The sequence below is a fragment of the Megalobrama amblycephala genome, unplaced genomic scaffold, assembly GCF_018812025.1.
Source record: "Megalobrama amblycephala isolate DHTTF-2021 unplaced genomic scaffold, ASM1881202v1 scaffold437, whole genome shotgun sequence".
NCBI lineage: Eukaryota > Metazoa > Chordata > Actinopteri > Cypriniformes > Xenocyprididae > Megalobrama > Megalobrama amblycephala.
The window spans coordinates 114,688-139,673 of record NW_025953379.1 but is presented as its reverse complement, the minus strand read 5'-3'; positions in this window follow the sequence as shown (position 1 = coordinate 139,673).

Sequence of the window (24,986 nt, the reverse complement as noted above, 5' to 3'; positions counted from 1 at the left end):
CTTCATAGAACAAGGAAGTCATCAGCCCGTTTTTATGACAGTGGAAACAGCGGTATATAGATAAGTAAATTATGTGAAAAATACTGTGTTTTTTTACACGCGAAACATGAACACATGTTATATTGCACACTATAAACACAATCAAAGCTTCAAAAAAACCATGAAAAACGGGACCTTTAATCAATTCATCCATATTTTTCATCATTTGAACATTCATGGCATTTGTGTATGTCTGTGTGTATGTGTGCATCAGGGTATAATTAATAAACTAATACTAAAGCAATAAAAAATACATTTTTGTCTTTTATTAAAATATAAAAAATATAACTTATTTTATTTCAGGTAGCTGGCAAAGCAACATTTAAAAAACGTTAAAATAAAAATGCACAACACAATTTTAACAATAATATAAAGAAAAATAATTTATTATATTATATTAATAAAAACTACAATATAATACTAATGATGCTTTAGTATGATACTTAAATAACACTGGTGTGGATTATATGTCCAAAATAATTTTGGGGGCCACTATACATCAAAATTAATTTTTTCGTTTTTGTTTCCATTAGTCTTAAAATGATTCGTTACCCTTTATTTTATTTGTTTGTTTTATTATTTTTATGTCCAATGTCTGTTTTTAGGACTGTCCCACTATGGAGTTGGCGTTTAGCCCATGTTTTGTGGCACGCGCAGGTTTAGGGGTCACTGGAATATCAGAGACTGAAGCATTTTGCTCCTTTAGTCTTGTAATTCTCTGAAATCCTGCCCACGCTCCCACCAGTGAGCTGGGTTGTGTACGTATATGGTACTGTGGGAAATTTTTATGTCCAGAAGAGCCTGACATCAGCATCAGCAGGATTTAGGAGATCGGGTCGGCCAAAGCTGAAAATACTACACAACATGAATCGTACTGTACAGAGCCTCTAAAGGGACATGGTGATGGGTAAAAAAATAGATGGGAGAAAAATTTATATTGAAATATAATTGTTTACCCTCATCTCATGTTCCGCCTCCTACAGTATGTAAAACGTCTGTCCTTCTATATGATAGAAATGAATGTGGTTTTTTTGGCCACAGGCATTTGATGACTGCATCTTCACCTTCTTTGCTTTGGAGATGGTCATTAAAATGATAGCCCTGGGGATATTTGGACCAAAGAGTTACCTTGGTGACACATGGAACCGCCTGGAATTCCTCACTGTCATGGCAGGGTGAGGAATCCTGTCTCTTTTCTCACTTGTCACTCATGCATTCGTCAAGACTTCTGTTTTCAAACCACTTTTCTTTCATTATCCTGGATGATGGAGTATTCACTGGATGGTCATAACGCCGGCCTGTCAGCCATCCGGACTGTGCGAGCGCTCAGGCCCCTGCCTAGTAAGTATCTTTCATACTGGAAAATCCTGATTAAATTATTTATTTATGGTTATTGATTGTTTCAAGATGGTTTAAGATGGTATTGATCAACTAGGTTAAGTTGACTAGGTCACCTTTGCTGAGCTGATGGGGATCCATGCTGATTAGATGACTTAAAAAACATGCCATATTTCAATTCATATTTTTCCTTGGCAGCAACAAACCAGCTATTATATCAAAAAAAAACAAAAACAAAAAAACAGCTCAAACCACCTGAGGCTGCTATGACCTGGTTTTTCCAGCAGGGTGATCTTTGGCTGCTGATGCTACCCACCACTCAAAGACATTGTTATGTGTCATTTCATCTGTGATGAGAGGCAAAAATTGCTGTCTGATCTATGACATGTGAAGCAGAGATCATCTCATCCAATCATGTGATGAGCCCGTGTCCAGGAAAAACAACTTACAGAACACACAAGTCTATAAATTACCCAGCAGAAAATGTCCCACAAACTGAGGACGGTGTATTTTTTTTTAGTAATGAGCCTCTGTGTGGCGGACTGACAGTTATATTTGATCTCCTAGATCCTTGTCTCCAAGAAAAACAATGAGACCCATAATGTGTCCCATACGTCAAAGGGCAAATAAAATGACAGTGGTGCCCTTTTTGCCCTTTTGTTACTGTTAACAGACTTCTACAAAGGCAAGCGTACTATAAACAGTACCATTCAAAACTTTGGGCTTGGTAAGATTTTTTTAATGTTTCTGAAAGAAGATTTATGTTCACCAAAGCTGCATTTATTTGATCAGAAATACAATAATAATAAATAGTAATAAATAATAAATAAAATTTTAGTTGTTTCTGAAGTAATTCAACTCACAGCTTCATTGCTCGTAGAGAGACACTTATCTAATGAGTCGTAGCTGATGTTAAATTTTAAATTTAATGACGATATGATGATAAATGGGGCAACTTTTTGAGCAATGTTGCTGTCAATGGGCAACCTGGTGAGACACAAGGGCAACTAATTAGGGCAATGGACAGTTGGCAGCAACCAATCAGAGAGGAGAAAATCTATTGCCAACCCAATAAATACTTTATAGGTAAACACTTGTTAGGCATTTTAATTCCACTTTATTTTCTTAAATTTTATTAAATAAAAATGCCTTTCCAATCTGATTTGTGATGGGAAAAGGGAGAAGAGCGAGTTTGGCAAAAGGCAGTTTTGAACCTGGGTCGATCGCATCAAAAGTTAAGTGCCACAATCCCTACGGCCTACGCCACTGCAGACATTACATGGAGCAAATCTTTTTAGCATTTAACTAAAAATTAATTAATTACAGCCTAAAGACATTAAATTGGACATCTGTTGCTATTTTAAGCATTAAATGAGGTAAATTCCCTGTTTTGGATTGACACATAACAACTTACCGGTGTAAAAAGATATAAGTTCATGCTCCTTTTCTTCTGAGACCACCATCTTGTTTGATTTTTTTCTGAAATCTCCAAGCCGGTCACGTGATCGGCTGCTACCTTAAGTGTCATGTGGTGTAACTAATAACATATTGTCCTCACGCCTTGAATATGTATAAGTGTCAACATCTCAATCAATTTTTTAAAATATGTTTTGTCAAGGTAAAGTTTTTTTTTTTTGTTTTTTTTTATGCACCACATGACATTTTAAAACCTGAACCAACCTTGCCTTGTCATAAAAAGGTCAAATTACCTGATGATGATACAATGTTTCAGTTACAGTCTGTTGATATTAGTGGTGGGCATAGATTAATTTTTTTAATCTAGATTAATTTTGGAATTAATCTAGATTAATCTAGATTAAAATGGCTCATTTGAATTCTGCTGAAGACATTCAGAATATGCGAGATACCCAAATTGTCCCTGCGTCCCAATGTCCATACTATCCATCCTAAATAGTATGTGAGATTAAAATAAGTGTGTCCCAAAGCATAGTATGTTGAAAGGAGTATGCCAAAAGTCCCCGGATGGTCTACTATTTCCGGTAGATTTTCGAAGTGTGGATCCGTGCACACTATATTAATATTGCCAACATATTGGCTAATATTGCACACAACCCATTGCGCGTTGGACGAGGATTCAGTTCAGAACTACAAACACGAGTAAAAAGAGTTAAAAACTACAAAACATGGCGAATATGCACGATCGACGCTGAGAGGTTGTTTTAGTGACTAATAATCAGTTCAAACTGATAGAAAATATTTATTTAATGTTATATGTGTTATTTTTCATCTGCAAATACCAATGTGGACTTTTATAAAGATCTGATTGGCCATTAACTTTTAAATGCATCATTATGCATTAATATGAGGAGAGTTCTCCACATGAAAGACTCGCGACTGCAGATCAACGTGCTGCATTTCTCTCCGATACAGTAGGAAATTAGCTAAATGAAATATGGAGGATGTAAGATGATTGACAGGTCAGTTTACGGTGACTGGATGCGGCAGAGAGCAAAGACGCATTTGTATGACATGATAGTATGTCCCAAAGCTTGTCTACTCTTTTGCTACACACTCAAAAGTAAGTACTTTTTGTTCACAGAAAGAGTACATACTTTTAGGGCGTAGTATAAGTAGGCGAATTGGGACGCAGCAAGTGACTAAAAGTAATCCGCCATTTTGTCCGACAAAGCAGATAGGAGTTAGAAGATTAACCTCGGTGGAGTTAAACTTTTGTATATTATATTTTGTATATTGACATCTTTCCGCGTTTGAAACAACATTGATTCTCATGTTCATTCATGTTTATTTCATGCTATAAATGGACTCGTAGTAAGAGATGATCGGTTTACGAGCCTCTTGAGCTGAGGCGCTACAGCATCTGTCACGACCATGGTAACGGCACATTAAAGAGCAACAAAACGTTTTTTATTGTTTGAATTTCTTAAAAAAAAAAAAACTACACAGTTTTAAAGCTGGGACTTTGTTAAATATCATAAGTAACCTGCTCTGTCTTGTCTGTCGACGTGTTGTCAGTCAGTGTCCTCTTTGCTCCGTGATGCATTAATCACTGTTTGTGGCGTGACAGCGCCACGGCTTGTCGGACAAAGCAACAGTAACTAAGGGGGGCGGGTCTTTGCGAAGGGTCAATTCGGCTAGGTATACATCCGCGCTAAAATATCAAGGTGAAAGTCATCATAGCTTGCGTAGTATAGACCCAGCTCCCAACCCCACTTTGAGAATATTAACGGCGGTATTTTTTTTATCGCCCGATAAGAGTCTCGCGTTAACGCAGCACGTTAACGCCGATAACGGCCCACCACTAGTTGATATATTTCGATTTGTTTTTCATTTGTGTTTCCACACCCTTTACAATCTGTCGTTCATGAGTCCGTACTACATGAATGAAGACGGTGAGGATAACCCCTTCATGCTGCGCTGCAGTGAGGTGCCCCCCCCCTCAAGTATGGTGTTGAGTGCACTTTAAATGCATCTCCACCGGGACATGCCTACTCTGGCCTGGATGGGACCAGCAACAGCAGCTGTATTAACTGGGACCAGTATTACAATGTGTGTAAGCTCAACCCGCACTAAGGGGCAGTGAACTTTGATAATATTGGATATGCCTGGATTGCGATATTCCAGATACGTTCCTCTTGATTTTCTACATGACTGATGGTCTTTTTGTTGGACGCTGTGGGAATGGAAATGCATTTGTAAGCATCATTGTTCTTTTCCATTAAGTCAAAGGCCCTAGTTACTCCAAAGATAGATGAGGCTTTTTACAACTTTTTATTGCTCAGTTTTCTTCTTGAAAGGACAAAGTCTTGTTAAGCACGCTCCAACCACACCAAATAATTGAATCTCCACTGAAAAAAAATGTTTTAGTAATTTCTGCCCCTTTCTCAGAAGGAACTCTGCAAAGTGATGAGATTTTTCAATGGGAAAGTGATATCTTGTATCGCAGCCTGTGGAAATTAAATAAGAATAGAAAAAGTGTCCCGCTGCATATTAACTCTTCAGTACTTTCAATCCATCCTCATCAGCAGAGTTGAATCACCACACAGACCACTAATATTTAATATGGTGGAGAGGCACATTAGTCCCACTGTACGGACATTCAATGAGACCTGTGCTCTAGTCTGTGGAAATGAATGTCGGTCTCTTTTGTCCGATCATTACAAATGGGTCAGTCATGTGGTGTCCCTTTTGGCCAGGCTATAATGACAGTACAGGGTATGCAATTATAAAAGAGGGCCTGAAGGGTTTTCACCTGTGTCAACATAATAGGGCCTGGATTGTGCTCATAAGATGACACCTCTGGGAGCAGGTTATTCTAAAACAAGTTTTTTTTTTGTTTTTTTGTTTTTTTTTTATACCTATTAGCACTTTTATGTCCAGATAAACCTTCTTAGATAAGGTTACTGTAAAATTTAACTTAAAAATACCATGCCATCATTTATTTTTCTGTTCCTTTTTAAATATTTTAGGTACATTTGTTTTAAAGTTGTTCCTAAAATATATATATATTTTTTATTCATGGCATTTTTCAGATATTTGTAATTTGTCAGATATTTTACTAAATTATGCTTAAAGTTTGAAAATATTAGTTAATTGTGTATATTTCGAATGCATAAAATGCTATCAATGAAACTTTATTTATTTTGACACAAGCTGACAGTTTTATTCTAAAAAAAACCCAAAACGTTAAAATTGACATTTCCATGAACTAATTCCATCAGAGAATGCTAGTTAGTTAGTGGACCACTAGTGAGAGTGTTTATTTTATTTTATTTTATAAAATTCTTCAAGTGCCAATATTCAAAGAAACACCCACATAAGGAAATATTCAAGGATATTAGTGCTGTGACCAGCTGAAAACAATCCAAGTAAAAAGTATTTTTATTCTGACATCCATTAAATCCTGAGCCCAAATGGACTCTTAAGCAATATTTTGAAATGATGTCTGGTATGGCTGTGTACAGTGTGTAAAAAGAGGCTATAATAAATTATGTAAAATTGTGTGTCTAGCAGTACAGTCTCATTTACAAAATGTAAATGTGGCTAAGTTTTGAATCAGCTGTTTTAAAGCCAACTGTGTCTGTGTGGATGCACTGCGGAAATCAAAATTCATGATTCATGGTTTTTTTTTTGTTTTTTGTTTTTTTATGTGAACAACAGAAATTTGTCTCTTTAAAAACCAAAATGTCTTTCCAGAACCAGAAAATTAATCCAGTAGACAGCACAGAAAGAGTGAGAAAAACAGGGTTTCAAACATTAGGTCTAATGCTAAATGATACAGCTGGATGCGAATGAAATGTAGTGCTGCAGGCGCAGAGCTTCCAAAACAAATGACTCAATAACAGATGTAACCCTGCACTTCTACTTTTACTGCAATCAAACTAACAATCAGACCTCTGGCATCACTCTGTGCCATGCTATATTTTGTCCTTTCTACTTTGTGTTCAAGACAGAAATTAGAGATGTCTTCATCTGATTGTCTAAACTGAGGTAATTTATTGAAACTTTAGCTTAGGTCAAGGTGCATTAACAGTGCTCTACATTTTAAAGGTGCCTTAGAATGTCTTTTTAAAAGATGTAATATAACTCTAAGGTGTCCCCTGAATGTGTCTGTGAAGTTTCAGCTCAAAATACCCCATCGTTTTTTTTTATTAATTTTTTTAATAGTATCAGTGCTTCCCACAGGTTTGAAATATATTTGGGGTGGTAGCCGAGCGAAAAATCCTCCTATTACCCATGTCACAAAAATGGTCTACTACATGTGACAAACAAACAATGTGTGATTTTTAACAGTATTTTTATTTATTGAAAATAATTTTAATTAAATAAAATATTACATTTAATTACATACTATTATTATGCATTGTAAATTATGCAAAATTACAGCATTTAAATGGTTCTCTTTTCCTATGTTCTCCTTGCTGTCATATAGTGTCTCTTTCAGTGAATGGGACACAGATTTTACTAGTAAAATTTATAAAATGAATAATATATGTGTCAAATAATGTTCTTAGTCTTTTCTTTCTGTGGAGGAGACTACAATAATTTACTATGAATTAAATGGAAATCAAATTAAATACAATTTATTGTGTAACCAAAATACCAATAATGCCCAAAAGAAAAAGAAAAAACTTAGCGTGTGACTTTTAATTATAAACAAGCCCGAAATACACCGGGACTCTTATTTTGAAATGTCTGTACTATTGCAGGCTGATCCTTCAGATTCTTACAGTCGTATAAAACATTTTATATAAAAGGCCATAAAGTAGACATTGCAATAATTCATCAACTTGAGTTCATTAGCAATAGCTTGGCATAAATCTGCGCTTTTCATTGATTGAGAATCACTTTGAAGCAGACTGAAGCGCTGTTGCGTTAGCTTGTAGAGCGCGCAACAGCGCCGCCTTGTGACTTTGCAAAATGCAGCGCCCGTTTGAATGTTAGCGAAACGACTAGTTAATTGATCGCGGATGATTTCATTATCTTGCGTGGATATAAAAGTATAAGAGGATAAAAAAATAATAAAAGCAAAAATGTGTCTCCGAATACACTTGGGCGGCCCGCCCAAGTAAAGTCTATGTGTGGGAAGCACTGAGTATATACAAATTTCTACTGGTGACATTGCAAATAGATATATCTGTTTTCTATAAAAACTCCCTATGCGTCCCCTTATTTAGAATTCAAAGTCCTAAGTTTAAATTCAAATTCAGGAATTTGAATTGAGAATGACTTTAAAATTACAGTTCAGTTCCTGAGTGAGCAGAATCCTGGATAAAATGGATGCCAATATATACACATCCATACCAACATTGATAATTAGAAATGTTTCATGAGAATCAAATCAGCATATTAGAATGATTTCTGAAGGATCATGTGACACTGAAGACTGGAGTAATGATGCTGAAAATTCAGCTTTGTCATCACAGGAATAGTTACATTTTAAAATATATTAAAAAATATTATTAATTGATTAATTAAATGATTAAATAATTAATAAATCAATTCATAAAATATTTCAATTTCACATAATATTTCACAGGATTAATGGATTTTTGATCAAATAAATAGAGACTTCTTTTAAAAAAAATCCTGGTAACCCCAAAATTTTGAACTGTAGTGTACCGTTTGTACGCCATCTACATGTGAGGTGTAAAACAGGCATTATACAGGCATTGAAAAGACTTCTCATGTTCATGATAGTAAACTAAAGTGACTTTTGTTTCTCTCAGGTGGGTTCCTTCTTCATGATCAACCTGTGCCTGGTTGTAATAGCAACCCAGTTCTCAAAAGCAAGGAGAGTCTACTTTTAGCTGTTACGCCAGCCGCAGCTGGAACCAGCTTCCAGAAGAGATCAGGTGTGCTCCAACAGTAGCCACATTCAAATCCAGACCAAAACACATCTTTTTATCTATGCATTTGCTGATTGAGCACTGTGCTATGTCCGAACTGTTTGCACTTTATTTTATACGTATTATCTTTTATTCTTTTAATTCCTTTACCTGTTTTTATTTCATTTTAATGTATTTTATATCTTTTATGTATCATCTTGTTATTTTTGACTTTTAATGCATTTTAAATATTGCTGTCTGGTTGAAAGAGCTGGGAGAATTAGGAAGAAAGCATTTGTGATTAGGTTAAAATTTGGTAAATTTGGATAAGGGGACAAACCATGGGGAAATTTGAGCTGTGGTGCATGGTTAAGATATCTCTGGATTACAGTCAGGACACTTTCCAAAGGGGGAAATTTGAACTGCGTTGCATAGATAAGATATCTCCGGAAGAGGGATTAGGGCTGTGTGGTGCAGTATGAGGTGTCTTGGCAAAAGGGGAGATTGAAACTGTGTTTATCAGTTTGAAGTGCCTTAACAGGTAGCAGTCCTGTCGTGTGAGGAAGATCCATTCAGATCTGCTCTGATGGATAGATCCGTTTAGATCCACTCTGATGGACAACAACAACAACAACAAACTCCCTGAAACTTCCTAGCTCTTCCATCCAGACAGCAAAATTCTCTGTTTTTACTGTTATTTCTATTCCTTATGTTCTATTTTTATTATTCTGTTTTATGTAAAGCACTTTGAATTACCATTGTGTATGAAATGTGCTATACAAATAAAATTGCAAAGCAAAACAGCATGAGAACCAGCTGATGCAGGAGCTATGCTCACTATGTTACCTCTCCAACGACAGCACCCTTGCCAGCTACTTTGAGCCAGGGAGCTGCTACGAGGAGATGCCCAGTTACATCAGCCACCTGTACCGCAAGGTGAAGCGTCGTGCTTCTCGCATCTACAACGGCTGGCAGAGCAAGCGCAGAAAGAAGGTGTACCCCAACAGCGTTCTGAGTGGGGGAGGAGGCGGCAGCGGTGGCGGGGCCAGTGGTCACTGCAGCCACAGGGGTGGCGGACACTTGGTCGGTTCCATCCACAACCTCATCCAACAGCACTGTCACCTCAGCAATGGCAGCCCCAGTCCTGTGGCCTCTACGGGGTCCAGTGAGGCTCTGGAAATGAGGTCTATCACATTTGGGGCCGCAACTGACCGTGTGCTCTCAGCCAACTGGCATGCACAATCTTTCTTCCAGGACTCAGTCAGTGCACTGCATTTATCAAGGTGACTTTCACGAGGCCCCGCAAGGGCGAATGAGTGCCACGGTGGGCGTGCTGCCGCTTGGACGACTAAACGGGGGGATGAACTATCCAACCATCTTGCCCTCCCTCATCTGCAGCTGTACAGGCAGCAGTTCTGCAGGGAAAGAGAGGAGGGAATCAGATATAAATACAGGATGTGATGCAACCCAGATAACAAGGTGACATTGATTCAATGTTGAAATTCCATCAGAATCATCATTTTGGTTGAGATTGGAAATTCAGTGCTAAATAATATTGAATCAACGTTGAAATTTCAATGCTTTTCAGTGTTGAAAAAGACAACATTGAATCAATGTTGATTTTTGGTCAGCTTCATCACGGGTGGAACTAGGGCTGGGCGATATATCGCATGCGAAATGGAGCGGCATTTAATAGACAGAACCGTAGATCACTGACAAGCCACGCAATATCGCGTTCATTATCGCAGATGAATCGCCTTCGATATTGAACGTGATATTGCGTGGCTTGTCAGTGAACTACGTCTCTGTATATTAAATGCCGCTCCATTTGAAAGCAGGTGATGGCGATTTACTGACGAAATGCGTGTGACAATCACATGCGATATATCGCCCACCCCTAGGTGGAACTAGACTATGTCAATCTATCTGTCCCCTCATTCAACACTTTATTCACATTAGCACTCATGCTCCTCATGACCCTTCCCTCTAGTCCCACAAAAAATAAAATAAATAAATAAATGAATGAATGAATAAAATCCTGCCAACTGAGGTGTGTAGATAAACTCCAAACTCCAAGCGTCATTCACACTGGCCCCGGGCCTTCTGGCAGTCCTTATAGGCGGATCTTTTGTGACGTCATTGTTTATGTTTGTCGCGTTGCATCATGGGAGTCGTGTGGCAAGAAACACCGCTAGATACCTGTAATTTGATTGTTTTGCACGTTTGGAGGAGGATTTAGAGAAGAGGATGGTTCACTCTTGCTGTGTGGTCGATTGTACGGCTCGTTGGGGGCCTGATAAAAAGTTTTTTCGAATTCCCTCCGAAAAGGATAGCGAAAAACGAAAGAAATGGTTGCGTGCAATTAGGCGATTGAACCTGGATGCTCCGAAGAAAGCCTGGATTCCTGCAGCTTCTGATCGAGTTTGTGAGGCACATTTTGTTCATGGTAAGTCTTAGTGACTATGTATTTATAGAAGATTAAATAAAAAATAAATAAAACTGAGTCAAATCAACCGAGTCATGTGTTTTCGCGTTCTGAAGTCTCACACTGAACACAATTGAATTGGTACAACAGTCACTACATTTTCAATAAATAAGTAAATAAGAACACTGATCAATGAAGACTTACCCGGCTTTGCAGTCGCAGTGAGCAGTGATTATTTCGCCGTTCTCTTTGGCGATCGCCCACAGGAGATGCGAATCACGCTGTGACTCTGCTTGGCCAGGTCTAACCTCTGCTTTTAGCACGATCACTGCTTTCTGTTTGGCAGAAAAGATCGGCCCAACTTTGCGAGAAACAAAATAATCATAGGCCTCCAGACTTTTGAAAGCCTTTAATCTTTCATGAGTGAAGGGTCCAGGGGTTTCTATTAAATAAGAATAAATGTCTCCCCAGCAGATTGGTGGCCAAGACACGGGCGAGTCGGACCAACGTTTTTTGTCATCCCAGATCTCATATGGGCTTTGAATAACTTCAATTTTGTCACCAATACAAATTTTGAGCTTCTCTCCAAACCTCCTCCGGTCTTCAGATGTTAAATAAGGTGACCAGATTTCTGAAATGAAAACCAGGGACATTTCCTATGTGAGTGGTCAAAATACCACCAAAATCTCATTTGTTATTATCTATTAATTAAAAAACGGGGACAGTACTTTTTTTTTTTTTTATTGTTGTGGGTTTCACATTGAAAATCACATTACAAAATTTGAGATAAATAACACAAATAATATTTGCAACATTTATTATCGAATTGAATATTTTAATTTTCACGAGCTGTTTATACTGTTATAACTTTAAATTACAACTTTTGTCCAATTACATTTTAATTTTCTGTTAACAGCTTTACTGACATGAAAGGAGCTTTGTTGTAGTATTCTTGAGTAAAGTTCATGAAATGTAGGCTAAATTGGCATTATTATTATGTCCCACTGGAATTTGTAAAATGTTCTGTAGGCTATACCTCCTCTAGGGAGGTCCGGGGACATGCACCCCCGGAAGAAAATTTTGTACATTTTAAGGTTAAATGCATCAATCTGGTGCACTTTGGAAGCTCAAAATTAAGAGTTTCAAACCATGTACAGTGTGCAAATTGAACAAAGAAACAGCATTAACTTGTACCTGGACATTAAAGAGGATTCAAACATCTTTTTAGTTGTGATATAAAGTCTACATCGTTTTAGGTGTTTTAGGATGCCAAACAATTATTACAATAAAATAATAATATAATAATGTTTTAGGCCTAGCTATCCATGGGTTTCAAAGACGTCACTTCCGCTATGCCCGCCGCCATATTTGTGTCCGAGATGTCAACTAACACTGCGCATTTAAATGAGACGGAAAAAAATCGATATTTGGAAAAAACGTCTGTTATTGGTTGCGATCCTTATTTATTACCCTTGACTGTATTTTGTCCCTTAAAATCTGCGACGCGTCTACCCCAGCTTTCTTTTCCGGACATTTATATATATCTTGTACATAATCCATCACCATACACCGGAGAAAGCCTGAAGGCCTTCAAGAGTACAGATGCCTATCTATACGCCGCTGCAGGATGGGTGAACGACACCAAGATATGGTATCTGGAGAAAAAACATCTATATGTGATCACAGGACATGTAAGTGATTCAACAACAATTATCAAACGTGTTATTTTGGTAATGGTTTAGTCTAGTGTGGTTAGCTAACTTTAGCACACTAGCTCGTAGCAGGTTCTTGTTTTGTTTTTGAACTAGGTATGACGTTTCATGTAGAATGGGTTTCCATCCAACTCATTTGCATCTTTTATGCGCATTCATGAAAATACTGCTAAACAATATAATAATAAGTAATATTAAATAAGATACAGCAATATTTTATGATGCTACATTTTTCACTTAACAGGTCAATCATTCCCAGGCTTTGAACACAAAAGCAACATGTCCATGGATAGTGGTGCAAGAGGAAGGGACAGTGGTGATGGCACATTGTACTTGCATGGCTGGGTTGGGAGAGGTGTGTTCCCACGCTGCAGCACTGATGTACACAGTTTTGGCTGCTGTTGACAAGAGAGAAGGACAGACATGCACTGACAAGCCATGCACATGGACAAAGCCAAGCACGAAAAAAGTGAAGTATGATGAGTTGTCTAACATCTTTGCTAACCAAGAGCAAGTTGCAACTCAAGACCATTTGCAGCACATGAGACCATCTGCTGATGAATTCAAGTTCTTCTGTGCACAGCTCCACCAAAGTGAAGGCCAAGAGGCAAAGCCCAAGAAAAGTGCCATCCTGTCAGTCATCGAAGGCCATTCCCTCAGATACATGCCCAAGACTGTACTACTGAATCTGCCAACACCTCTGACCACCCTCTATGCAAGTACCAGACTTGAAACAGATTTGCCTGTTCTGCTGGAGGAGGGTGCCAAAATCTTTGAGGAGCTGCATCTCACACCAGAGCAGGTAAGAAATGAGAATGGCTGTCATTAAAATAAGTGTGTTGTTAAATCAAACGGCAAGTGCAACCTGTATTGAGAAGTTCTATACAGTTACCAGAATGTCAAATTATATGTATAATCATGACCTAATTCATTAAGACTAGATTCATTCCTTTATGATAATTACAGCTCTTTTGATAGTTCAATTCTTTTTTGAGTGTTTGTTAGTTGAGGAAAAGACCAGGGAACAGAGAAAGTCGAGAGTGTGGTTTGATCAGAGAGCAGGGAGAGTTACTGCATCATTGTTCCATGAGGCATCTAGGACAGAAAAATCTTCATCTCTGATTAAGAGAGTTTGCTATCCTCGTTCCTGTCAGTTTTCTACTGAAGCATCAAGGTATACATAATTGTGCTGCAGAGATGTCCTGCCCTACATATCATGTTCTGCAGACTTAAGAAAACATCTTTGTTTGGTACAGAACCTTGCAAAAATCACCATTTAAATGTGTTAAATTAAAATGAGAATAATTATATAAATATGATCATTCCCTCCAATACCATAAATCGTAACGCATCTGCAATGTTAGATTCCAATTAGATTTTTTTTTTAAATGTTAAGCTCTAATATAAGTATAAGAATGATCACTTAAAGCTAGGAATTGTACTCAAATATTCAAAACAAAAAATGGCTCACTTTTGTGTTGTTTTCATCAGATGGGGTCTAGAAAATGAGGACGCTGCCAGAGAGTCGTACCTGATGGCGATGCAGGATCTCCATGCAGACCTCAACGTTGCAGCATCAGGGCTTATCATCAACCCCGAGCTGCCATGGATTGGTGCATCACCAGATGGTGTGGTGACCTGTGCTTGCCATAAGCCTGGCGTGTTAGAGATTAAATGTCCTTTCAGTGCAAAAGACCGCACTCTACATGAATGTATCAAAGACTCACAGTTCTGCCTGACTGTCACTGAGGAAGGTGTTATGAGCCTAAAGCTCGATCACAGATACATGTATCAAGTTCAGGCCCAAATGCGTGTAGCAGAGGTAACATTTTGTGATTTTGTGGTGTGGACACCGCAAGAACTTTTTATACAGCGCATCCCGTTTGATGGTGTGTTTTTTGATGAGGCATATTTAAAGGTCATTAACTTTATTAAAACTGGGATACTACCAGAGCTGTTGGGTAAATGGTTTACTGTCCCACGCCTCTCCACTACTGCAGACTCTGAGAAGACACGTGTGGGATGTTACTGTGGTAAGCCTGTTGATAATGCAGACAACATCCTCTCTTGCACATCTGAGCAATGCAAGCGAAAACACTTCCACAAGTCCTGTCTGAAACTGAGCAGTGTACTAAAGATTTGGACATGTTTAGAGTGCAGGAAGCAAAAAAACAAGAAATAAACTCCACATGACAGACAGTAGTCAAAACTAATCTCGCACTACGTGATTTTAAACACTTTTGTGAAATTGTAGGTCATCAGCTGTTTGCAAGATACTTTGTGATCAATTTTACTTTTTACAAATCTGTTAAATGTCTTGTATAAATGTTAAAGATGTCAAAGTACAAATTAAACTTTATCTTTGCTCAGTTGTACATCGATGTTAGTAAATTTCTGAAAGAAAACGTCTTTTTTCTTTGATTTTTATGATCACATATTTGTGTACACATTCATGACAACACTGAGTCAAACATATTCAAATACCACAGAATGCACAGAAAATTAAATAACAATATATAATGTATATATAATATACAAAATGACTATATAATATATGATTGATTCAGCATTGTAGTCCAGAGTTTACAGGAGTGTTTAAGTAAAACATGAGAACCAAAACTTGAAAAAATTCATATTAAATAATTATTAATAAATTATTACTGTAACGAACATTTGAATGTATGAATTTTTACATTGTAGTAAGCAACTAATGTTTGTCTATTCTGAGGGGACCACAGATGGGCAAATATTACAAAGAGCACAACAAACTGTCACCATCTTGTCCAGTGATGTAGGTTGTCCTTTAGTGGCCCCTTGGCAGAGAGACAATGGGATGGTGGTCTGAAGGATAGTGTATTTGTTCCTGATCAGGCATGACTCTTTCCACATGGATCCTGACAGCAGCAAGCCCCCTTGTTGCTTCTAGTTCCAGTGGATGCAGTTGCTGCTTGCCTTTGGTGAATGCTGGTATTTTCAACTGTGCACAATGCAAGCCTACTGTATCTTTGACATTAAAGCCTCTATCTGCGAGAACGACATCTCCAGGTGATAATTTCTCAAGGTATCCACAGTTTTCTGTTATGTGCTTGTCGCTTGTACGTCCACCCCAGCCTTTTGACACAAAGGATATAACACCTTGTGGTGTTATTGAAATCAAATATTTTACAGTGTTGTGATGCTTGTACTGAGAGTATGTCTGTGCACGAGCTCTGAAGTTCTTTGGTTTCTCTATGAATATTTCAAAACAGTCAATGATAGAAGTGCAGCTGTTAAAGTTATCCCTGAAACACATGGGCAGACTGACCTGAATTTGTTGTTTTGATGGCCAAAATATAAGTGGTGACAGTCTAACATACATGACATCTAATGTACTATTAAACATTCTGACAACACTTGCCTTAGACATATGAAAAAAATAGACAAAGAAATATAAAGGTAAATTAAGTCTCATTCTCATCAGTGTTAACACAAAGCTATGAAAGGGAGTCAATCTTCGACTAGCTTTCAGAAATCCTGACAGGAAAGTAAAGACAACCATTAATTTAGCATAGCTTGGAAGGCCTGTGAGTTCCTGTACCATGTCATCATTTCCTTTAAAGGCCTCTTCGTTTAAAGACCGCTCATCAAGTTTGTCCTTCAGACGATGAACCTCAGCTCTAAGTCGTGTACACTTGTTTGTCAGTGCCTCAACTGTAGCTTGGCAGGCTGTATTCGAGCATGGTTCCACAATGCCTGAGCTATGAATGGCCTGGGAGTAATTGTGCTCACCCTGCATGCATTCTGCCCGTACTTCCATGGTGTCATCCTCAGTAGCATAGGTGATGCTGGAAGGCACTACAGTCTCACGGTCAGTGTCAGGAAAAGTCTCAGTCCTTTTCCGCTTCATCTGCTGGGTATGCGCAAACCTGTGGTTGGCGTTTATGCTTTTCTGCCGCTGTTCTGTTGAAATGTGTGCAAAAAGGCTGGGTACATAATCGGGGCTCAGGGGGTTGTCATTTTTTCTTCCTAAGCAGACAGAGATAAAAATGGAATATTAAATGTGTGCACAAGCCTACAAACAAGATATTGACCTGCCTGAGCAAGGTAATTTAACTTAATGTTTTTCTCTCTTATTCATATATAATGCATTTAAGTACTGTATTTTGAATTAAGTTTAGAGGTAACTAAAAGTAGGGTTATAACTATTGGGTTTAATAAGGTTACAACATATAGGTAAGAGATCAGTGTAATAAATTTCCTCTTACTACCATTTCCAACACTGTATTTTAGGACCCTAAAATACCCACAGTAAATGTGACAGTTCATACTAATGAAAGGTCCTGATTAGTTGTTGATTTAAAACTGATCAGCTAAAAGCACTTTTGAGTCAATGATAGTATAATAAGACAACATTAGCTAGCTTAGCCTACTATCCAATCTTAATATAATGCTAATTTAGCTAGTTTTAACATAATGCAAATAAGCTCAATGGTGTATTATATGATGACACTGCTAATGTTAATTAAATGGCAACTGAAGTTAACCATGTTCCTGGAAAAGGGAGCTAAGAAATAAAAGTTATAATTAGTTTAATTGATGGGTTTACCAGAGACAAAGTGCTGACTGCACAATCTGGAGTTGGATGTTGGCTGCCAGTGGTCCCTTCTGATAGAAGCCAACCATTTATTCCGCCGATCTAACTCCTTTGGAATGGAATAAAATTGCAGTTCGGGGTTCCTCTGATGACTGTTGTTACAGTTCACAGCACAACATATCCCGGGCATGTTGTGAATCTTCTGGGAATACGTCTTTGGTCTTCCGCCAGTAGGTGTTACCATAGACTTACACAGGTCGCGCAGCTGTGAACGGACACAAAAATGGCGGCGCTAAAACACAGTGACGTCACATGAAACCCATGGATATAATTATTCATATGACAATAATATCCATATAGGCTATTGTAACAAATGCACTCCAATATATATATATATAAATTATTATTATTATTATTTATTTATTGGTTAGGCTACTTTACACAACGTATAGGGAAATTAAAATAGCCTATAGTTTGTAGCCGATTTCTAAGATAAATCTTTGAGCTTTAATTTTGATCATCAAATCGCCAGCTGATCGCGTGAGCAAAGTGCGCACTTCTCTTTAAAACACGCAGCACAGACTGTATATATACTTAATCACTGTATTTTGCTGTTGTATAAAGGCACAAAGCCATATCTCGGTTTCGATTTTAGTTCGTTGGCAAAATAGCCTACAACGTAGAGACCATTATGTTTTAAATTCTCGGTTCAATATGAAACGGCGGCACAGGGCCATTAATGGGACACACTGAATGAATGTTTAGCTGACACATGTGCTAAAGTTGTCATATCAGTTGTTATATCGTAACAAAAACCCTTCAACCGGACCGAAAGAGAGTCTCGAGCTATGGTCTCGAGGCCTGCCGCTGCTTTGAGTGAGTGACAGGAGGCGTGGCTCTGTACAACTGCGGTGTGTGAACTCGCTGCCGGTGTATATGGATACTGTAGAAAAGCGGTATCGAACTGTTTAACATATTTTAATAGAATATATAAAAATATATATTTTAACAGCACTATTAAGAAACCTCTATGTTGTATGCTGGCCAGACTTTTTTTACAATGTATTTGCGAATTATTTTGAATGAGATATAAAACGGGGACATTTCCGGGGACAGCTCCAGTCGGGGACGGAGCACCAAAAACCGGGACTGTCCCCGGAAAACGGGGACGTCTGGTCACCCTAAAGTGCTTATATATTGTGGATTTCGCCCGCTAACTCTCTTGAAAGTGCTCGTCGCGTCTTTACAGCCCGCCATACTGTTTGTTTTGTTGCCACACAACCACTCGCGTATGCGTACAAAGATGTCAACAAAGATCCTCCTATTGTCGAGCCCTGTTGTCTTTTCTTCTCCACCTGTTTTTGTCTGACTTTGCTGACCCAGTGAGCATTTTGCTGTCCAGTGGTCATGCCTTAACTGCAATTTCTAGTATTGCATTAGTACTGCATCCTTCTCGTAGGAATTTAATAATTTTTGACCTTTCAGTCTGAATCTCTTTTGGGCTCATTTTATCTGTAAAAGAAAACAAGCCTTCATAAACTAACTTCATAACTAAATACAAAACTTAATAGTAGTTATTAAGATTAATTTTGCTTGGGGAAAAAAATGAAATCAAAAATCAGAAAATCAACTTGCATAATAATTAAGCAAATTATTATGCATTTAAGCAGTTAACTAACTTAACTGATTCGTTTCAAGGTGAATTATATTGTTTGTGTGACACTAGCGGCACCTAGCCGATCAAAAATACAGCATATTTTGCAAACGCACTTTCGCCTGTCGCGCCTCCATCGACTCAAACATCACAGAAGCTCTTACAGGTGCTTGTGAAGGTACGTCTCAACAGGTAAATGTAGGCTACTCTCAGTAAAAGGTCCAACATATTATTACTTTTTGCTGTGATGCTATTTGTCATGAGCAAGAAAATGAGTAAACTAACACTGAAAACGCGAGACACCAAGTGCGGGACATGCTAAAATGCTTAACATGGCTTAATTTATTAGTATGATGTTTAGTAAGTCTGGTTTGGTAATAACTCTTAGTAAAGTATACTACAGAAAAGCAGATGAGCCCAGAATATGATCGCAACACGTTTAATTAAACATTTTCCTCCCACTAAGAAAACGATTAACGTGACTTAATGTTGTAACGAAAGCGGGACTCAGAGTAAGATCCACATGCAAAGCTTTATTAAATGTTGAGCGTGGTCGTACAGGCATGGTCAAGCGGGGCAAACAGGAACATCAGAGACAGGCAGTGGTCAAAAGGCAGGCAGCTATCAATCACAGAACAGGAGGATAAACGCTTGGAAATGTATCACAGGGAAAACAAGACCTAGCGTGAGTTGATGTGTGTAAGAGACTTTTATAGACCTGGTAATGAGGTGCAGCTGGGTGTGGTGATTAGTGATTAGTGTGAAGTGTGTGCAGGTGACTGGCAGAGAGGATGATGGGAAATGTAGTCCGGGAACTGACAGTGATCATGACAAATGTATTATTAAGACAGTGACATTAAAAGACCAAACTTAGTAAACACTATACTAATAAAACATAGTATAGGCTACAGAAAAAAAAAAGAAAAGAAAAGTTTTTTGTAGAATTTGATCTTTTAATATCACTTAGTAGCCTAGGCTATATAAGCAATGTTAAAAGCTTTTTCTTTATAACGGTTTCCTATGGGAGGAAAAAGCAACGTGTAGGCTAATTAAACGAACTGAGTTCATATTCTGGGCTCATCTCCTTTGCTACTTTATTAGTATGGTGTTTACTGAGTTTGGTCTGTTAATATCACTGCCTTAGTATACATTAAGCGTTTTTGAATGTTCAATCAATGTAAACTGCATCGGCCACATTTTTTCATGACTCACCACCCAGCATACCCGGTTAAAAAAGACACTGCTCGCCACTATATATATATATATATATATATATATATATATATATATATATATATATATATATATATTAAACATTGTTTGTACCTATATTTGTCACTGTTTTAATATTACTATTTTAATATACAAAAATTATCTGGTAAAATAGTTGGATTTCTATGCACTTCTGTGATTGTAGACAATGCATGACTTTTATTTTGGAGTGACGACATGACGTCATAAGACTGCGCCGCGCTCCTGCATCTGTTGTGATTCTGCTGAATAAAGGTTTGTTTTAAGAATTTAAGCTGTTTTAATCGACAGAAACAGTTTTAATAGTTTTACCAGCGATGTGAAATGAGTTAATTTACTATCTAATGTAACATTGTGATTCTTTATCTAACTGTAATGAAGGATATTTAGTGTGAGTAAAAGCTCATATGCACTGATGAGAAACAGTAAACCTGCGTCTCATTTCTCTCTATATACGTTATATATCATAAATCGGTTTATCATGAACACGAGTTCAGTCTCTGGAGAGTCATGATGGAGAAACTGAACTTTTCAACTCCGAGTCAATTGAAGTCAAACACTTTGAGAAATGATTCAGTGAATCACGACACGTGCTGAGGGCTGTTTCATAAAACAAAATTAGAAAACCAGGCTTATTTTACTTAGTCAGACTTGTTGTCAGCGAATTCTGTTTTATAAAACAAATTTAAATTTGTTCAAACTCAGTTACTCTGGCAACTTATGCTGGGAAACTAGCCTGGTCTGGAGCAGGCTAACTGTACTTGGGTAAAGTTGGTTTTATATTCACACATTTGGACTTCTGATAAATTCCGACTTTCCAATAAATGTGCAATAAATTAATGTTTGCGAATTTTAAGCAGCGACATGATATTGACAACCAACGATTGTCAACTTACAACATTTTTCACAGTCGATCAAAATAGGCAAGTATTGATTTAATGACATATTTACTTGTGAATGTCCACTGAATGTCCAATGTAGTGTGATTAACAAGGCTATTGAATACGGATGTCCGAATGTGCGAATATAAAACCAACTTTACCCAAGTGCTAAACGTCAGGCTAAGCTGAGCTCCTCTAACACTGACCAATAGGAACGCAATAATATTACAGCTGACTCTCTCACATACAATTATTGACTTAACATTTATATATAATATATATATATATATATATATATATATATATATATATATATATATATATATATATATATAGTGTGTGTGTGTGTGTGTGTGTGTGTGTGTATATATATTATGTGTATATTATTGTGTGTATTTATATATATATATATAGAGAGAGAGAGAGAGAGAGAGAGAGATAATACACACATTTACTAAATAGTGCTAAATAAAAAAAAATATTGGTGTAAGTTTAAGGCTTTTTTTTTATTAAAAGGTAAGTATGATGAGAAACAAAACATTTAAAGAGAAGTAATTTCTTAAAAATTAAGTGTTATATAGCCCACTGAATCATTCTCAGACTTAATACTGACAACAATAGAAGCACTTGGGAGAGAAACTGTCAGGAGACTTATTTCATAGCACAAGAAGAGGTACAAGAGGATTACCAAATCATTGTTTTAAGTGTGAAAATATAGCAAAAGTAGCACAGAAATTCAAAATCAATAAACCTGTGTCAAGGCCCCTGAAACAATCAGGCCTTCATTTGTAAGCTTTCATTAAGTGAGGAGTGATTTTTTTGCTAGACAAAGAGCAGGAGAAATACCAAGTGAGTGTTTCAGAGCCAGCAAAAGCTATGAAAAGAGTGACAGAGTAAGATGCAGCCTGCAGAAGTGACATGTATGGATGCTGTCCACACTGGAAACTACCCACTGTAGTCAAAGCACAATAAAGTCAGCTAGCCTTTTCCAAGGCCCTGGAAATATATATATATATATATATATATATATATATATATATATATATATATATATATATATATATATATATATATATATATATATATGGAATTCAGGTTGATTGGAACACTTTTTGCCTATTGAAATGACTTGTGCCCAATATTTAATTAGATTGTTTTAAAATATATGAATACATTTCTCTCTGGTTTTGTTTGGCAGTAGTACTCTTTATGGTTATTAGAAGAGCAGAAATTAAAATCACAAAATTAAAAATTAAAATAAATAGGCACAGACTAAATTTTAATTGGTAAGATGAATCTAAACTCAGTAATTCGTCCTAAAGTATATTCGATTTACCGCATTACAATAGTCCATTTACATTTATCATAAAAAATACACTTACTTGTAGGTTTAAAACTTGTACATAAGGCACATTTAATCTCCAAAATGAAATATTTTAGCGAAATGTATATTTTAGAATTGTTGCGCTTCTATTGCATTCCTGTCTGTTTAGCGCGCATGCACGCAACAGCGCTCGTTCACTGTGAAGTTTAGCCGCAAAATGGAAATATTTGCATTACTTTCCTAACATTTACAGATGGAGAATAAACTTGTGAAGAAGTAAGTTATGCACTGAGGAAAACACCATGTCTCAAATGCATAAAATAGCACAAAATGTATGCCCGTTTCCTATGGTGGATCGATTTGATCCATGATCGACCTCTAGGGCTGCTTAAAAAAAGCGTGCACGCAAAATTATCTTGACTAGGTAAACTTGGATCAGATTAGCGGGACTGCGTGAACTTCAATTACCCTTTGTGAAACCGTTTTAGCCCCAAACTCATTTGTTAGGTTAATTCAAGTCAGGTTTTGGAGTTTAATCCTCACTTTTCTTAGCATCTTTTATGAAACAGCCCTCTGCCCAAACAGTGAACATGAACGAGAACAACAAACACTAACAAACTAACTGATCATGTTTTTCGTCAAAGTGTAATCATTTAAATATTAATCTATAATTCTTTAAATACCAAATGTAGACAATAAATGCCTGAAATATTGAAGTTTCATTAAATTGCACCGTTAGTTATGAGTGTTTTTTGTTGTCTAAATGGGTCATTGAAGACTTTTAACTCTGTTAATTATTATCTTCTTACAGATGGAGTTCATTAAAGAGGAGACTGAAGACATAAAGATGGCGTTTATTAAAGAGGAGAGTGAAGACATGAGGATAATTATTACGAAGATGGTGATCATTAAAGATAAGGCTGAAGACATAAAGATTGAGTTTAATAAAGAGGAAGTTTGAAGAAATAAAGATTGAAGAAGATTTCAGAGTGAAACATGAAGATATTAAGGAACAAACAGGTTGGTTTTATTCTCACAGCTGAACTCAGTCATTTGATCATCATTAAAATGTCCAGCTCTACAGAAATAGAGAATATACAGAAGGTATAATCTTACAGATAATATTACAGAATCCATTAATTCCAGCTTAATATCATTCAGGTATAAATTCCTGTTTAATTGATCATGAAATGGTTTAATTAAGGTTTGCAGATGCTGAATGAATTTCCAGTTTCAAATGATTATTAAACAGCAGCACAAACTGTGTGAAATCAGCAGCTCTTCCGGTGCACTCAGTGTCTGAATTCACTCAGTCGTTTCATTCAAGTGGACTTACTGTAGAGCAAGGAGTTAGGGTTTGGTTTAGGGCTGGTTACTTGTAATTAAAAGGGTTAGTTCACCCAAAAATCTAAATTCTGTCATTTATTACTTACCTCTCATGCCATTTCCACACCTGTAAGACAAGCTATAAAATTCAGTGTTTCCAATTAAATATGACCCCTGACCACAAAAGTCAGTCGTAAGTCACACGGGTATATTTGTAGCAATAGCCAACAATAAATTGTCAAAATTATGCAATATAAAGTAAAGATCATGTTCTATTAAGATATTTTGTCCATTATTTTAGTCCGTTATATTAAAAAAAATCATGTATGAGCGCTCTCTCTCTCTCTCTCTCTCTCTCTTTCTCTCTCTCTCTCTCTCTCTTGAGGCACTGATCGCATGTTGTTTTCTGCACAGACACATTTCAGTTGTTTTCACACACATTCAGGACAATGTTTGGATTTGTCCTGTGTATGTTGCTGTGTACTTAAAAATAATAAAAATGGAATGCATAAGAAATAGAGATAACAGTAAAAACAGAATTTCGCTATCTGGATGGAAGAGCTAGGAAGTTTCAGGGAGATTATTGTTGTCCGTCAGAGCGGATCTAAACGGATCTTCTTCACAGATCAGGACCGCTCTCTAGCTCTACCTGTTAAGGCACTTCGAACTGATACACAAAGTTTCAATCTCCCATTTTGTCAAGACACCTCAAACCTGCCACACAGCACCAATCCCCTTTCCTGGAGATATCTTAACTATGCAACGCAGTTCAAATTTCCCCTTTGGAAATGGATTTGTATACATCACATTTCATGTTGGGGTTGTATGTTTGGTCATGGGAGCTGATCAATTGTTGTTCATGGTTATTGTGTCACCAGCTGGCAGCAGTAAGTGTGGCACATATTCAAGCCTTTAAAATAATGCTTTTATAGTTACAGTATTTTCTGGAACATAAGAAAACATTGGAACATTGGTGCCAATACTCTTTAATTTGTACATGCTTCCGCTTGGCAACATAATTAGAAAATACAAAATTTCTTTTCATTTCTATGCTGATGATTCTCAGTTATACCTTCCATTGAAAACGAGATTCTCTGCAGCCTCTCATGGACTGTCTTGAGAATATTAAATGCTGGATGGCAAATAATTTCCTTCA